Genomic DNA, 18,890 nt, shown 5'->3' with positions numbered 1-18,890 from the left:
AATGATTTGGTAAATAGAGAAGAGGTAGTGAAAGCTTTGCAGAAGATTAATGCTGGCAAGGCGGCGGGATTGGATGGTATTGCAGTGGATTTTGTTAAAAAAGGGGGTGACTGTGTTTTTGATTGGTTGATGAATTTGTTAAAAAAAGGGGATGACTGTTTTGTTGATTGTTTGGTGAGGATATTCAATGTATGTATGGCTCATGGTGAAGTACCTGAGGGTTGGCAGAATGCCTGCATAGAGCCATTGTATAAAGCAAAGGGGATAAAGGTGAGTGTTCAAATTACAGAGTTTGTTGAGTATTCCTGGGAAATTATATGGGAGGGTATTGATTGAGAGGGTGAAGGCATGTACAGAGCATCAGACTGGGGAAGAGCAGTGTGGTTACAGAAGTGGTAGAGGATGTGTAGATCAGGTGTTTGCTTTGAAGAATGTATGTGAGAAATACTTAGAAAAGCAAATGGATTTGTATGTAGCATTTATGGATCTGGAGAAGGCATATGATAGAGTTGATAGAGATGCTCTGTGGAAGGTATTAAGAGTATATGGTGTGGGAGGCATGTTGTTGGAAGCAGTGAAAAGTTTTTATTGAGGATGTAAGGCATGTGTACGAGTAGGAAGAGAGGAAAGTAACTGGTTAGCAGTGAATATCAGTTTGTGGCAGGGTGCATGATGTCTCCATGGTTGTTTAATTTGTTTATGGATGGGGTTGTTAGAGAGGTGACTGCAAGAATTTTGGAGAGAGGAGCAAGTATGCAGTCTGTTGTACATGAGAGAGCATGGGAAGTGAGTCAGCTGTTGTTTGCTGATGATACAGCGCTGGTGGCTGATTCGGGTGAGAGACTGCAGAAGCTGGTGATTGAGTTTAATAAAGTGTGTGAAAGAAGAAAGCTGAAAGTAAATGTGAATAAGATAAATGGTATTAGGTACAGTAGGGTTGAGGGACAAGTCAGTTGAGAGGTAAGTTTGAATGGAGAAATACTGGCGGAAGTGAAGTGTTTTAGATATCTGGGAGTGGATTTGCCAGCGGATGCAACCATGGAAGCAGAAGTGAGTCACAGGGAGGGGGAGGGGGTGAAGTTTCTGGGAGTGTTGAAGAATGTGTGGAAGGCGAGAACATTATCTCGAAAAGCAAAAATGGGTATGCTTGAAGGAAAAGTCATTCCAACAATGTTATATGGTTGCGAGGCATGGGCTATAGATAAGGCTGTGCAGAGGAAGGTGGATGTGCTGGAAATGAGATGTTTGAGGACAATATGTGGTGTGAGGTGGTTTGATCGAGTAAGTAATGAAAGGGCAAGAGAGATGTGTGATAATAAAAAGAGTGTGGTTGAGAGAGCAGAAGAGGGTGTATTGAAATGGTTTGGTCATATGGAGAGAATGAGTGAGGAAGGATTGACAGAGAGGATATATGTGTCAGAGGTGGAGGGAACGAGGAGAAGTGGGAGACCAAATTGGAGGTGGAAGGATGGAGTGAAAAAGATTCTGAGCGATCGGGGCCTAAACATGCAGGAGGGTGAAAGGCGTGCAGGGAATAGAGTGAATTGGAATGATGTGGTATACCGGGGTTGATGTGCTGTCAATGGCTTGAACCAGGGTATGTGAAGTGTCTGGGGTAAACCAAGGAAAGTTTTGTGGGGCCTAGATATGGAAAGGGAGCTGTGGTTTCGGTGCAATACACATGTCAGCTAGAGACTGAGTATGAACGAATGTGGCCTTTGTTGTCTTTTCCTAGCATTATCTCGTGCACATTTGGGGGGAAGGGGGTGCCATTTCATGTGTGGCGGGGTGGCGACGGGAATGGCTGAGGGCAGCAAGTATGAATATGTACATGTGTATATATGTATTTGTCTGTGTATGTATATGTATGTATACATTGAAATGTATATGTATGTATATGTGCGTGTGTGGGCGTGTATGTATACACATGTGTATATGGGCAGGTTGGACCATTCTTTCGTCTGTTTCCTTGCACTGCCTCGCTAATGCGGGAGACACTGACAAAGTATATTGAATAGATAAACATATACTTTCCTTTCTCTTTTATTTTTCCATTTCATATTTCTCTCAATATGTATATGATGGCCTCACCTTGATGTGAAATTTTGTCCATGACTGAAGCCTTCAAGCATGTAACAACTGCTACCTCACCTTCCTCTCTCATCAGTTCTTTGATATACTCCTTCCATCTTCATTTCACTTCTTCCTCTTGATTCAGCAATTCCCCTTCTGCACCTCTCATATTAACATATCCAGTCTTACATCCACCTCTTTTCTTTTTCTTTTTTTCACCTCCTTGTAGTATGATTTATCATTTTCCCAAAACTTTTTGCTCAACTTTTTTCCAAAATCTTCATTTACTCTCTCTTTGATCTCCTCTATCAGCTAAACATGCTGCTTACTCATCTTATATTTTTACCTTCTCCTTTGCTACACTTTCTCTGATACATCCATCTACCATAAGCCTTTTTCTTATCTTCCACAGCATTTCTGATATCATCCATCCATCATGCATTTCCATTGTTTATTCCTATATCTCTCTCGACTTTTTTATCCCTGGGGATAGGGGAGAAAGAATACTTCCCATGTATTCCCTGCATGTCGTAGAAGGCGACTGAAAGGGAAGGGAGCAGGGGGCTCGAAATCCTCCCCTCCCTTTTTTTAATTTTCCAAAAGAAGGAACAAAGAAGGCGGCTTAGTGAGAATATTCCCTCTAAGGCTCAGTCCTCTGTTCTTAACGCTACCTCGCTAACGTGGATAAGGCGAATATGTATGAAAAAAAATCGACTTTATCCAACTTCTAATTCTAAACCCTTTTACATTCTTTCTCTACACATTTTAAACACCTCATACGTTTACTACACTTCCATCTAAATTTTCAGTCACTTGCCAACACTTACCTCCCATTCTTCCATACACCAGTCCTCTCCTTCTCCCTGGTCCTCACACTGAAAAGGACTGCCTAATGGTTAGTCTCCAAAGAATCCTCTCACAACTCTAGCTATCTAGCACAGCCTTTCTCAGCCTTTCATCCACTGCCACATTGTCAACCAAATCCTTCTGCTCCTCTCATCCATCATTTTTCATCCATTTATAGCTATGGATCATCTTGAGTTGAAAATAGGTGTTTGCAAAGAATAAACCATTATCAGCTCAGACATCCACTAGATAATTTCCATTCTCATTTACTCCAAACACTCCCCATTCATCAACTATCTCACCAGTTTCATCAAATCCAACCTTCGCATTCATATCACCCATTACAACCTCTTTTCTCTCCATCTCAAAACCATCCATACAGTCTTTCAGATATCTCCAGAAACACTTCATTTCCTCCATAACTCACACAATCTTTATTCACAGGCGCATATACACATACCCATGCATGTGTCACAATTCCAGTCTTTCTTTTTGCCCACATTATTCTCGATCCATTCTATCCATACTTATACTCTCATTGATAGCACAATTGCACGTCCTTCTTTTCCCCCTTCTCTGATAATTTTCATTCTTGTCCTTGCCACTCCTCCTTCCATGCCCTCCCATAACTTGCAGTCATTTCCATTTCCACTTCATATACCCTGCCCAAGGATTTGGCTTTCCCCAGTTTGCAGCCTATCCAAACTATAATTTTTTAAATTTTTCCACAAGCTCCCCCCTTTTATTCTCACCAGTCATCCCATTTTTATCTAGCGCCACCACCCTATTTACTCATCTTTTTTATTCTTTGGCATAACTGGTAGACCCCAGTGCTGATTCCTAGCCTTGACAGGCCACTGACAGATGGCAGCTCCAGTACAGTGTTTCCCATTGGCATTAGGGCTCTCAATTTGTCTGAAAAACTAAAAACCCCAGCACACCTCAGGTATTTTTGTATTTAAAGAAATGCAACTTCTGTTTCCCTGATGGAGTTAGGCATTCCCTCCCTCCTTTTGCTTTACCCCTAAGGGTGTAATAACAAGGTCACCACAAGAAGGCTGGGTGAGACTTGGATATGCCAGAAAGCTGAAGTACCCTAAGAGGCACTGAAATTCAAAACTTCCCCACTTTTGTGCCTGGACTGCAGTAGCAGCTCCTCCAAACCTCATTGGTTATTATAGTTGTGGTTGTTTTGTGTATCACACTTTGAATACAGAAATACACTGAGAGCTTGATTTGGTTCATCATATTTTGTTGAATGTTATTACAGAAGATTAAAGTGGTACATCCAGGAAGATATTGAGATAATTAGTGAAGATGTAGGTTATATACTTGTAAGAAATAATCAACAGAACCACCCTAGCATTTACGATTTATCCTGAATTTCGATATTTTGTTCAAAATACCAGTCATGCTCGTGAAAATGAATTGCCAGTTTGGCATTAGATGTAGATAAACAGAAGGCACGGCATCATCACCTGTAGAAATTGAATATGATACTGTTATACTTCCACAATCCTTTCAGCTTCTAGATAAGGTTTTGTAGGGTTTGTTTACATTTCTACAAGTGTATTACCATCATGTACCTTACCTACTGACCAGAGGCCTCAACCTATATGGTCATATCTTAATATATCTGCCTTATGAGTCCTGGTACTAGTGCTAAAAGGTCATAAAGCATTTGCTCTTCACTCCAGCATTTATCCAAACACCTTTTAAAACTGTTGATGGGTTAGGGTTTGATCACTGTTACAGGCAGATTATTCCAAATATTTGTATCTCTAGCACTGAAAAAAATTTATATTCCCTTTAGCTATAACATCAGTAGTTTATCACCACCACAACTTACTTCACACGTGCCTCCTTTGTTGTGATTTCAAATCATCGTATGCTTCTCTTCTCTTCCCACAATAAACTTGGTTTCTGATCTCTTCTGCTCTTACAAATGGCCTGGAAAGGTTAGCACACTCTTAGAGATGAGGCAATCAACGAAGTATATGGGATAATTGATGGAAGGTTTTGATAAGTGCAGAGAATATAGGACCAGTGCTTGCTTGCCAAACAAGAGATTATAAAGTTAGACACACAGAGGTTTAGTATTTATTTAGAAGTTGACACTGCCATGCTGAGGGATCCACATGAAAATTGGATCCCCTCCTTGAAAATTGGAAACCCTCCCCTCCTATTTTTAAATTTCTAAAAGGGGAAACAGAAGAAGGAGTCACGCGGGGAGTGCTCATCCTCCTTGAAGGCTCAGATTGGGGTGTCTAAATGTGTGGATGTAACCAAGATGAGAAAAAAGGAGAGATAGGTAGTATGTTTGAGGAAAGGAACCTGGATGTTTCGGCTCTGAGTGAAACGAAGCTCAAGGGTAAAAGGGAAGAGTGATTTGGGAATGTCTTCGGAGTAAAGTCAGGGGTTAGTGAGAGGACAAGAGCAAGGGAAGGAGTATTACTACTCCTGAAACAGGAGTGGTGGGAGTATGTGATAGAGGGTAAGAAAGTAAACTCTAGATTGATATGGGTAAAACTGAAAGTGGATGGAGAGAGATGGGTGAGTATTGGTGCATATGCACCTGGGCATGAGAAGAAACATCATGAGAGGCAGGTGTTTTGGGAGCAGCTGAGCAAGTGTGTTAGTAGTTTTGATGCACGAGAACAGGTTATAGTGATGGGTGATTTGAATGCAAAGGTGAGCAATGTGGCAGTTGAGTGAATAAATGGTGTACATGGGGTGTTCAGCGTTGTAAATGGAAATGGTGAAGAGCTTGTAGATTTATATGCTGAAAAAGGACTGGTGATTGGGAATACCTGGTTTAAAAAGAGAGATATACATAAGTATACGTATGTAAGTAGGAGAGATGGGCCAGAGAGCGTTATTTGATTACATGTTAATTGACAGGCGCGCGAAAGAGAGAGTTTTGGATGTTAATGTGCTGAGAGGTGCAACTGGAGGGATGCCTGATCATTATCTTGTCGAGGCAAAAGTGAAGATTTCTAGAGGTTTTCAGAAAAGAAGAGAGAATGTTGGGGTGAAGAGAGTGGTGAGAGTAAGTGAGCTTGGGAAGGAAACTTGTGTGAAAAAGTACCAGGAGAGAATAAGTACAGAATGGAAAAAGATGAGAACAAAGGAGGTAAGGGGAGTGGGGGAGGAATGGGATGTATTTATGGAAGCAGTGATGGCTTGCGCAAAAGATGCTTGTGGCATGAGAAGCGTGGGAAGTGGGCAGATTAGAAAGGGTAGTGAATGGTGGGATGAAGAAGTAAGATTATTAGTGAAAGAGAAGAGAGAGGCATTTGGACGATTTTTGCAGGGAAAAAAATGCAGATGACTGGGAGATGTATAAAAGAAGGAGGCAGGAGGTCAAGAGAAGGGTGCAAGAGGTGAAAAAGAGGGCAAATGAGAGTTGGGGTGACAGAGTATCATTAAATTTCAGGTAGAATATAGAGACGTTTTGGAAGAGGTAAATAAAGTGTGTAAGACATGGGAACAAATGGGAGCATCAGTGAAGGGGGCAAATGTGGAGGTGATAACAAGTAGTGGTGATGTGAGAAGGAGATGGAGTGAGTATTTTGAAGGTTTTTGAATGTGTTTGATGGCAGATATAGGGTGTTGTGGTCGAGGTGGTGTGCAAAGTGAGAGGGTGAGGGAGAATGATTTGATAAACAGAGAGGAGGTATTAAAAGCTTTGCAGAAGATGAAAACCAGCAAGACAGCGGGTTTGGATGTTATTGTAGTGGAATTTATTAAAAAAGGGGGTGACTGTATTGATGACTGGTTGGTAAGGTTATTTGATGTATGTATGACTTATGGTGAGGTGCCTGAGGATTGGCAGAATGCTTGCATAGTGCCATTGTACAAAGGCAAAGGGGATAAAAATGAGTGCTCAAATTACGGTGGTATAAGTTTGTTGAGTATTTCTAGGAAATTTTATGTAGGATTGAGAGGATGAAGGCATGTACAGAGCATCAGACTGGGGAAGAGCAGTGTGGTTTCAGAAGTGGTAGAGGATGTGTGGATCAGGTGTTTGCTTTGAAGAATGTATGTGAGATATACTTTGGAAAGCAAATGGATTTGTATATCGCATTTATGGATTTGGAGAAGGCATGTGATAGAATTGATAGAGATGCTCTGTGGAAGGTATTAAGAATATATTTTGTGGGAGGCAAGTTGTTAGAAGCATTGAAAAGTTTTTATCGAGGATGTAAGGCATGTGTACGTGTAGGAAGAGAGGCGAGTGATTGGTTCTCATTGAATGTTGGTTTGCGGCAGGAGTGCGTGATGTCTCCATGTCTCCATGGTTATTTAATTTGTTTATGGATGGTCTTGTTAGGGAGAGGAATGCAAGAGTTTTGGAAAGAGGGGCAAGCATGCAGTCTGTTGTGGATGAGAGAGCTTGGGAAGTGAGTCAGTTGTTGTTCGCTGATGATACGGCGCTGGTGGCTGATTCATGTGAGAAACTGCAGAAGCTGGTGACTGAGTTTGGTAAAGTGTGTGAAAGAAGAAAGCTGAGAATAAATGTGAATAAGAGTAAGGTTATTAGGTACAGTAGGGTTGAGGGACAAGTCAATTGGGAGGTAAGTTTGAATGGAGAAAATCTGGAGGAAGTGAAGTGTTTTAGATATCTGGGAGTGGATTTGGCAGCAGATAGAACCATGGAAGCAGAAGTGAATCATAGGGTGGGGGAGGGGGCGAAAGTTCTGGGAGTGTTGAAAAATGTATGGAAGACAAGAATGTTATCTTGGAAAGCAAAAAATGTGGTGTGAGGTGGTTTGATCGAGTAAGTAATGAAAGGGTAAGAGAGATGTGTGGTAATAAAAAGAGTGTGGTTGAGAGAGTAGAAGAGGATCTTTTGAAATGGTTTGGTCACATGGAGTGAATGAGTGAGGAAAGATTGACAAAGAGGATATATGTGTCAGAGGTGGAGGGAATGAGGAGAAGTGGGACACCAAATTGGAGGTGGAAAGATGGAGTGAAAAAGATTTTGAGTGATCGGGGCCTAAACATGCAGGAGGGTGAAAGGCATGCAAGGAATAGAGTGAATTGGAACGATGTGGTATACCGGAGTCGACATGCTGTCAATGATTGAACCAGGGCATGTGAAGGGTCTGGGGTAAACTATGGAAAGTTTTTGGGGCCTGGATGTGGAAAGGGAGCTGTGGTTTTGGTGCATTATACTTGACAGCTAGAGACTGAGTGTGAACGAATGGGGCCTTTGTTGTCTTTTCCTTGCACTACCTTGCACACATGCGGGGGAAGGGGTTGTCATTTCATGTGTGGCGGGGTGGCGACGGGAAATGAATGAGGGTAGACTATGAATTATGCACATGCGTATACATGTATATGTCTGTGTGTGTATATATATGTATTCGTTGATATGTATAGGTATGTATATGTGCGTGTGTGAACATGTATGTATATACATGTGTATGTAGGTGGGTTGGGCCATTTTTTCATCTGTTTCCTCGCTCTACCTCGCTAACGCGGGAGACAGCGACAAAGTATAATAGATAAGATAAATAAATATTAAAGTAGGAGGCTAACGGATGTAGATCACTGAATACTTTGCCTGAGGCTGTAGGACAGGCAGAAGCAGTTTCTGTGATAAAGGAAAGGAGAAGTATATGAGGTCATAACCATGATGTAAGGTGGCAACCAGTTATGGATATATTTAAATTGAAGTCAATCCAAGAAGTATTTATAAAAGCTAAAAATCTTAAAGGCAAGGTGGAATTCAGTGGGATATTCATGAGGTGTGTTAAATCTAAAGAAAAATGTGACAGAAGCAAAGGGTATAGTCAGAAGACAAAAAACTGGAGATGTCACACTCGAGAAGAGGGTGGAGCAACCCTGCTAGAACCACAAAGGTCAGGAGTGTTAGGGGATACTAATGTCAGACTAAACATAATGTACTCAAATGTTGATGGTTTAATAGTTAGTGTTAAAGAACTGGAATTCAAGGATCGAACAAGGGAAAGTGTGCCTAATATTGCTGAAGTTTGGGAACTTAGTTTACCAGAGATAAGCTCTCTTCTGTTCTGCCTAGAAGGGTTATTTGATAGCAAGAAAGGAAAGGAAAGCGAGGGGGAGGACTAGTCCTATTCATAAAAGAGTCTGAAGTTTTAAGAAAAAGTGGGAGATGGCCAATTCAGATGATACATAGTGGGAATAATTTCTGTAGGGAAGAAGAGCATAGTAGTGTTATTAGTATGTAATCTTCCAAAGGACTGCAGTAATTCAGAATAACTACACAGTGATAACAATGAAGGAACAATGAGGATGGTACATGAAGCAATGAAACATTCACTTATTAGAGATGGTAAAGTGCTGATAGTAAGAGATTTCAATTACATAGAGATAGACTGGGGAAATTTGGATTCACATGGTGATAGGGAGTCAAGGGGACTCAAGTTTTTAGTAAGTTTTTTTTTTTTTTTTTTTTTTTATACTTTGTCGCTGTCTCCCGCGTTTGCTAGGTAGCGCAAGGAAACAGACGAAAGAAATAGCCCAACCCCCCCCCCATACACATGTATATACATACGTCCACACGTGCAAATATACATACCTACACAGCTTTCCATGGTTTACCCCAGACGCTTCACATGCCTTGATTCAATCCACTGACAGCACGTCAGCCCCGGTATACCACATCGCTCCAATTCACTCTATTCCTTGCCCTCCTTTCACCCTCCTGCATGTTCAGGCCCCGATCACACAAAATCTTTTTCACTCCATCTTTCCACCTCCAATTTGGTCTCCCTCTTCTCCTTGTTCCCTCCACCTCCGACACATATATCCTCTTGGTCAATCTTTCCTCACTCATCCTCTCCATGTGCCCAAACCACTTCAAAACACCCTCTTCTGCTCTCTCAACCATGCTCTTTTTATTTCCACACATCTCTCTTACCCTTACGTTACTCACTCGATCAAACCACCTCACACCACACATTGTCCTCAAACATCTCATTTCCAGCACATCCATCCTCCTGCGCACAACTCTATCCATAGCCCACGCCTCGCAACCATACAACATTGTTGGAACCACTATTCCTTCAAACATACCCATTTTTGCTTTCCGAGATAATGTTCTCGACTTCCACACATTCTTCAAGGCCCCCAGAATTTTCGCCCCCTCCCCCACCCTATGATCCACTTCCGCTTCCATGGTTCCATCCGCTGCCAGATCCACTCCCAGATATCTAAAACACTTCACTTCCTCCAGTTTTTCTCCATTCAAACTCACCTCCCAATTGACTTGACCCTCAACCCTACTGTACCTAATAACCTTGCTCTTATTCACATTTACTCTTAACTTTCTTCTTCCACACACTTTACCAAACTCAGTCACCAGCTTCTGCAGTTTCTCACATGAATCAGCCACCAGCGCTGTGTCATCAGCGAACAACAACTGACTCACTTCCCAAGCTCTCTCATCCCCAACAGACTTCATACTTGCCCCTCTTTCCAAAACTCTTGCATTTACCTCCCTAACAACCCCATCCATAAACAAATTAAACAACCATGGAGACATCACACACCCCTGCCGCAAACCTACATTCACTGAGAACCAATCACTTTCCTCCCTTCCTACACGTACACATGCCTTACATCCTCGATAAAAACTTTTCACTGCTTCTAACAACTTGCCTCCCACACCATATATTCTTAATACCTTCCACAGAGCATCTCTATCAACTCTATCATATGCCTTCTCCAGATCCATAAATGCTACATACAAATCCATTTGCTTTTCTAAGTATTTCTCACATACATTCTTCAAAGCAAACACCTGATCCACACATCCTCTACCACTTCTGAAACCACACTGCTCTTCCCCAATCTGATGCTCTGTACATGCCTTCACCCTCTCAATCAATACCCTCCCATATAATTTACCAGGAATACTCAACAAACTTATACCTCTGTAAGTTTTTAGTGTATCCAGGAAAATTTCCTATACCAGAATGACAGGGCTTATTAGGATGAGAGGGACTCATACACCATCATTACTAGATCATTATGTGGTAAATGAGGATATTAAAAGAGGAGACATGAGATTGGAAATGAAGAGGAGATACGATCACATAAACAACACTAACCTCAATTATTTCTACAATGATGTGGACTGGGAACGTAATTCAGCAGCCAAGAACCAAGGCTTTGTGATGAGAGGTTCTGTTAGATTTGAAATGAAGGAGTAGAGGTATGCTAGAGTTGTGAGAGGATTCTTTAGAGATTCTGATCAACTTGCAGTCCTTGTGGAGGTGAGGATCTGGGAGAGGTGGAAATATTGCATAAGTTAGAATGGAGAGGTAAAAGTGTTGGCCGCCTCACACAAAAGCTTCCTGTAGTTTTAAATTGGCCCGAAATCAGCTTCACGAAAGCCAATTCTTATCATGTAATTACATGTTTGGACATTTATTTCATTCATGATTGGAAGGATGAGTATGGAAGAATGGTAACAGAAAGTTTACTTGAAAATGCAGTAAAAGTAGAGATGTAGTCGTGTTTTAAATGTTTAGAGAAAGACTATAATTGTGAGGTATGAGTGGAAATACATGGTGAGTGGATGAGATTGAAAATGCTGTGGAAGAAGAAAATCGCCTAAGGTAGACTGCTCAAAAGGAATGTAACAGTGAAAGTACAGCAAACGAGTAGAGAAGAATATAAGGTGAGTAACAAGAATGTTAAGATGATAGAGGAAAGCAAAGAAAAATTAGATGAAGATTTTAGAAGAAAGATGGGTGAAAAGAGGGAAAATAAGAAATTGTACTGAAAGGAGGTGAAACAGGAAAGGTGGATGTAAGAGTGGAAATATAAATGTGAGAAGTCAGGAATATGAGTTAATGAATCAAAAGGTGGAAGTGAAAGGAAGGTTGAAAGAGTAAATTGAAGTGGTGAACGTGGGAGAAGATGAGGCAGCATACAAATGCTGGGGCCTATAGCAAGAAGGGAGGTAAAAAGGGCAAAAATGAGGTTGAAGGTAGGAAAGGCACTTAGGAGTGGATGGGATTTTGGCTGAAATGAATTATGAGGGGAAAGAGTGTGATAGAGTGGATGCATTTGATGTGTAATGTAGTATGGAAGCAGATGGTGTGACGTAGGCAGGGATGAAAGCTACTATTGCTCCTTTATTCAAAGGAAAAGGTGTTAAGGATGTGTATATCAATTATAAGGGAATAAATCTGTTAAGTACACCAGGAAAAGTATATGCAAGAGTGTTGGTGTATGTATCAGGCTTTTGTTGTCAGAATGACTTTGGAAAAGTATCTAGCAGAAGGATATGCAGTTTTTATGGATCTGGATAAAGTGGAAGACAGAGGCAAGTTGAAAACTTAATGGGATGTGTGAAGGATATATGGAGTAAAGGAAAACTGTTGGATGATGTGAAAGCCTTCTATAGAGGAGCAAATTCTTGTATAAAAGTGGAAGGAGAGTTTAGCAAAAGTTTTGGTATACTTGTTGGTGTGAAGCAGGATGTGTGATGTCATCATGGCCTTTTAACACATATAAGGATGGAGTGAGAAAAGAGGTGAAAGCAAAACTAGGGAAAGGGGGTGCAGAGATGGAGTGTGGTAGTGAGGTATGATGGCTGGTGACAATCCTGTTTGTGAATGAGCCTGAGTTGTTTGCTGAGAATGAAGAGGGTTTCAGAAAGTTGTGTATTTTATGATATGCATAAATATAGGTAACTAAAGGTAAACATGAATAAAAGTAAAGAAATGGTGTTTTGAAAGGTGCAAATTCCATGGAATGAGGGAAGAAAGTGTGCTAAACTGTGGTATAGATATGGGGTGAGAAAGACTGGAAGAGATTACAGAATCTAAGTACTTGGAAGCTATCTTGGGTAACTTTGGTGATATGGAAGTAGAGGTAATGGAGAGAGCAGTACAGGTTTGAAGAGTCACTGGGTCCCTCAATAGAATACTGAGGGGTAAGGATGTAAGTACAGAGTGAAGAAGGGATTAAAGTTTCAGCATAGTCCTCCCAACCCTTACCTAAGCAGTTAAAAAATGGACATGGAATGAGTCACAGAGGTCAAGAATCCAGTTGAGCAAATGAACTATTAGAGAGAAGCATGTGGTGTTACTGGATGGAATGCAGAAAGAAGTGAGGGTGTGTATGAGAATGCAAAGGAAGGGAACTGTGGAGTGGTAGCCTGAGTAAAACAATATATTGAGGTGGTTTGGGCTTGTGAATGTTTACAGGTAGAGTGTATGATAGTACAAGTAAATGGATTGGTGTTAAAGGGAGGACACTTGTGATATGGTGAAATAGAGTGGAAGAGTGCTGGGGGGGGGGGAGATGGTGTAGAAATGCATGGAATGGTTTATGTGAGGGATGCATGTAAGGACAGGGATAGGTAGAAACTCTTTTACACTAGCCACCACCTTGATAGGAGTTCCAGGAGGCTTGGGTACCTCAGGGCTTAAATACAGAGGGAACAGTAAGAAAGAGAAAGGAATTATGTAATAAAAGTTGTCATAAAGTATAAGACCTTCAAGATGTACAGTGGCAAAGATGTAGACTGCTCTAGCCAGCTTGCAAGATTTAAGAGAGCACGGAAAAAGTATACCAGGATAAGAAAAGAAGAACACATAAACTTTGAGAAGAATATTGTGGACAAAGAACTGACACTCTGAAACTTTTCTGTAAATTCATCAGTAGTCAGTTGTCAGTTAAGGAGCTGCTAATCAGGAGGAAAAATTGAAGAGGATGATGTAAGGGTGTGTGAACTGAAAAACAAGCTCAAAAGTGCTCTTTCAGTGGAAAACACTACATTCCTGAAACCAGTGAGAAGGAATAGGGTAAGTTTAGCAAAACATTGGAATATTTAGAAAAGATGTTAACTATACTGAAAGATTGACCCATATAAGGTCCATGACCCTAATGAAATTTCATTGTATATACCAAAGAGATGTGTAGTTACACAAGATACAACATTTGAATTACTGTTAAAGATGTCACAGAAGAGAGGCATAGTGCTAAGGGAATGGAAAAGAGCAAATGTCATACTGATATATAAGAAAGAGGACTAAGAAAACAGGTGTCAAATTACAGACCAGTCTCACTAGCAAAGGTGGATTAAGGTTCTCTAAATGATAATTAGAAAGCAAGTTGATGACTTTCTGCTGAGGAGAAATTTCCTTAATTAGAGACGGCATGGTTTTAAGGAAAGGTCATGTGTAACTAGCCTAGAGCTTAGTTTTACAAGAGAATGAGCTCAGTTCTTAACAAAAGGGAAAAGCTGGGTAGACTGTCTGCATCTGGACTGGTAGAAGGCATTTGACACAGTCATAAATAGGAGGCTGATTAAGAAATGATTATCAAGCAGGAGTAAGGGGTAAGTTCTTAAATGGATAGAATTATTTCTGGGAGGGAACAAAGGATGCATGTCAAAGAAATCTTTTCTGTATGGATCAAGATGACCAATAGAGTGCCATGAAGTTTGGGTCTGGGACCACTACTCTTCTTTATCTATATCAATGACTTATCTTAAGTTATGGAATCCTACCTAGATCTGATTGTATGTGATGTAAAGGTCATGAGAGAAGTGAAAGCAAGGAAGATTGCATCAGCTTACAAGGGAACTTAAACAGACTAAAGTCAGTGTGAAATGTGGTTGATGAAATTCAGCCCAAGCAAATGTAAAGTAATAAGGATGGAACAAAGTGAAAGAAGTCATCTGCATGATTATTACTTAGTATGAAATAAGCTTCAGGAATGTGTGCATGAGAAGGACTTGGGATTAGACATCATTCCTAACCTGCCATCAGATTCCCACATAAGGAAAATAGTTAAGGAAATAAACTGTCTGCTGGCAGATATTAGAATAGCTTATAAGTATATGGGTTCATAAATATTTAGCAGTTTATTCATGTCCTGTACAAGGACAGAACTAGAAAATGCTTCATAGGTTCAGTCACAACACCTAAAGAAGCACAAAGAGAAGGTCCAGAGGAGGGTAACTGAAATGGTACCAGAATTATAGAAGCTGAACAGCAGGGAATGGCTGAAGGTTTTAGATTTATACTCCTGTAACAGGTACAAATGCCTAGCATGCTGAAATGGTTACACTTTCTTTGGAAGGTTTGACAAATTGTTCACTCCACTCATATCACCCTCTTTAAGTGCCTGCTTCAATACCTCATCAGCATTCTCATTAAAAATCATCACCATTTGAGTTATTAATAGAGAACTATATTTCAAGAAAACAACAGGTCCATAGCTGGGGAGACAAAAGTTCCAGGGGGGAAGCATTATTCCTAAGCAGGAAGTGAAAGGGGCACATATGTTTCTGAAGATGGTGAGTGTGTCTGATGACTGATACGTGAGTTAAAATGTACCATCATATGTTCATCCACAATTTATACTGAGAGTTAGGCAAAATCTTCATAACTCTGGAAAAATGAAAAGAACCTTCCCAAGTTTTTGTCCATTCTTTAAGACCTCTTCAGGAAGCATAACAAAAGAATATTACATGAGGGTATATGGACAAATCTAAAAGGAACAGCTCCTAGCCAGACCCACCACTATCTGTGGGACATGGCTTCTTCTGGGGAAAATGATGTTAAACCCGACTTCATGTGAATTCAGTTCAGGCTATGGTGAATTATGTATAATGTAGTGAGTGAAGTGCTCACAGTAGTGTTCACAAAACATAGTTTACATTTATCTTTGAATGCTTATTGATAACTTTACTGCAGTGTTATTGAAATGTTGCTTATTTGAATTATTGACAGATAAATGTACTTCGGGTATATAAGAGGCCTGTTGCCGGGAAGGAAGCAGTGTTCCTTTAGGAGAAACATCATTCCATGTGGGAAGCAAAGGCTGTATGCACCACCCCACAGACAGTGAGTTCCTCCAAATTACATCTGTTTTAGTTCCATTACAATATGGACATTATCTTTAGATTTTGCTTAAACCATTGTTATGGAATTTGTATCCCAAAGGCGTCTATAATAAAACTTTTTAGGTTTTGGGTGATGACTTAGCACCTGTGTGACCACCACCAGACAGTGCAACATGTTTACCAACCAACCTTTGTGCTTAAAGATAACATTGCATTTTCACAATAATTTAGGTAAGGTATGGTCTTTTCTTCATTCATATTTGTAATACTGATGTGCATTTCATCTATAACTGCATAAAACCATAAGTTTTGTTGTATGACACTCACCACCCCTATGATAAATTTTTGATATAAGCCCATATACAGTATATAACATTTCAACTAATATAACTTGCTTGCAACTGTAAATGGCTTATTCTTGTTGTATATGAGTTATATCATTTGAATACAGGGCAACTCCCAGTCACTTCAGTATTCTTGGGCCATTGAAAAGCTAAGATCGACTTTTATATGAGACATACGATAGATGAAGGATATTTTGCCAAAGAATCTTGAGTCAACAGGTCCTTGAAGTCAACAAATACTTGGGATTCCTGGTTCCTGGAGTATGTATAACATACATCATCTGTTAGTAGTGAAATGGGAGCAGCTGATAAATCACTCTAATTTACATCATAATAGAGCACAGAGTATTGATGAGTATTGATGTTTCAGGTTTAGTCCAAACATGCAAATTAGCTGTGGGAATTGTTTGGTCTAAAACATAAACACCCTTAAACCAAAGGTTTCAGTTGATGATACAATGAATCTACTATAACAACAAACTACTTGGAACATTCTGCTATCATTATACAACCCCCTTCCCATACTTTATTAGCAAACAGTGCTGTATTTCCTTCCCTGTAGAACCGTAGCAAAGATTCGAGCATGTAAACAAAGCAGACAGCATTTAATCACAGTGGAGCCAACTTGTGCTAGCACAGACCACAAAAACAGGTATGTTATTTTTACATTAGCTGGGTTGTCAGCCAACTCCAGCCTACATTAAACCCATCCCTTGAATGCCAAATGACATCTTGTATATCAACTAACTGTTATGCCTCTTTCTTATTTCTCTCTGGATGATGTCATTCTTGCATGAAAGTGCACTTGGAAACTGATTGTGTTTCATTTTACCCATGGACTCATAGGAATATATATATATATATATATTTTATTATTTATTTATATCTATTTTGCTTTGTCGCTGTCTCCCGCGTTTGCGAGGTAGCGCAAGGAAACAGATGAAAGAAATGGCCCAACCCACCCCCATACACATGTATATACATACACGTCCACACATGCAAATATACATACCCATACATCTCAATGTACACATATATATACACACACAGACACATACATATATACACATGCACACTATTCACACTGCCTTTATTCATTCCCATCGCCACCTCGCCACACATGGAATAACATCCCCCTCCCCCCTCATGTGTGCGAGGTAGCGCTAGGAAAAGACAACAAAGTCCCCATTCATTCACACTCAGTCTCTAGCTGTCATGTAATAATACCTGAAACCATAGCTCCCTTTCCACATCCAGGCCCCACACAACTTTCCATGGTTTACCCCAGATGCTTCACATGCCCTGATTCAATCCATTCACAGCACGTCTGCCCCGGTATACCACACATTGATCCAATTCACTCTATTCCTTGCCCGCCTTTCACCCTCCTGCATGTTCAGGCCCCGATCACTCAAAATCTTTTTCACTCAATCTTTCCACCTCCAATTTGGTCTCCCACTTCTTATTCCCTCCACCTCTGACACATATATCCTCTTGGTCAGTCTTTCCTCACTCATTCTATCCATGTGCCCAAACCATTTCAAAACACCCTCTTCTGCTCTCTCAACCACGCTCTTTTTATTTCCACACGTCTTACCCTTCCATTACTTACTGGATCAAACCACCTCACACCACATATTTTCCTCAAACATCTCATTTCCAGCACATCCACCCTCCTGCACACAACTCTATCCATAGCCCACGCCTTGCAACCATACAACATTGTTGGAACCACTATTCCTTCAAACATACCCATTTTTACTTTCCGAGATAATGTTCTCGACTTCCACACATTCTTCAAGGCACCCAGGATTTTTGCTCCCTCCCCCACCCTATGATTCACTTCCGCTTCCATGTTTCCATCCGCTGCCAGATCCACTCCCAGATATCTAAAACACTTTTACTTCCTCCAGTTTTTCTCCATTCAAACTTACCTCCCAATTGACTTGACCCTCAACCCTACTGTACCTAATAACCTTGCTCTTATTCACATTTACTCTTAACTTTCTTCTTTCACACACTTTACCAAACTCAGTCACCAGCTTCTGCAGTTTCTCACATGAATCAGCCACCAGCGCTGTATCATCAGCGAACAACAACTGACTCACTTCCCAAGCTCTCTCATCCCCAACAGATGAGAGAGCAAATCCATTTGCTTTTCTAAGTATTTCTTACATACATTCTTCAAAGCAAACACCTGATCCACACATCCTCTACCACTTCTGAAACCACACTGCTCTTCCCCAATCTGATGCCTTCACCCTCTCAATCAATACCCTCCCATATAATTTACCAGGAATACTCAACAAACTTATACCTCTGTAATTTGAGAACTCACTCTTATCCCCTTTGCCTTTGTACAATGGCACTATGCAAGCATTCCGCCAATCCTCAAGCACCTCACCATGAATCATACATACATTAAATAACCTCACCAACCAGTCAACAATACAGTCACCCCCTTTTTTAATAAATTCCACTGCAATACCATCCAAACCTGTTGCCTTGCCGGTTTTCATCTTCCGCAAAGCTTTTACTACTTCTCTGATTACCAAATCATTCTCCCTAACCCTCTCACTTTGCACACCACTTCGACCAAAACACCCTATATCTGCCACTCTATCATCAAACACATTCAACAAACCTTCAAAATACTCACTCCATCTCCTTCTTACATCACCACTACTTGTTATCACCTCCCCATTAGCCCCCTTCACTGAAGTTCCCATTTGCTCCCTTGTTTTACGCACTTTATTTACCTCCTTCCAAAA

The 18,890-nt window shown here is 40.6% G+C and overlaps 1 protein-coding gene across 6 annotated transcripts in view; it reads left to right on the top strand.

The window, feature by feature from the left end:
• The window catches only part of LOC139757307 (uncharacterized), a 268,133-nt gene that overhangs the window by 23,838 nt on the left and 225,405 nt on the right, over positions 1–18,890 (top strand). For all 6 annotated transcript variants that reach the window (XM_071677699.1, XM_071677700.1, XM_071677694.1 and 3 more), the window contains one exon: positions 15,663–15,776. The gene's annotated coding sequence lies outside the window, so the exon portion shown is untranslated. The remainder of the gene's footprint in view (positions 1–15,662; positions 15,777–18,890) is intronic.

The sequence above is a fragment of the Panulirus ornatus genome, chromosome 25 (assembly GCF_036320965.1).
Source record: "Panulirus ornatus isolate Po-2019 chromosome 25, ASM3632096v1, whole genome shotgun sequence".
Taxonomy (NCBI): Eukaryota; Metazoa; Arthropoda; class Malacostraca; order Decapoda; family Palinuridae; genus Panulirus; species Panulirus ornatus.
The sequence above is the reverse complement of the archived record's forward strand: the minus strand, read 5'-3'. Positions and strand labels throughout refer to the sequence as shown.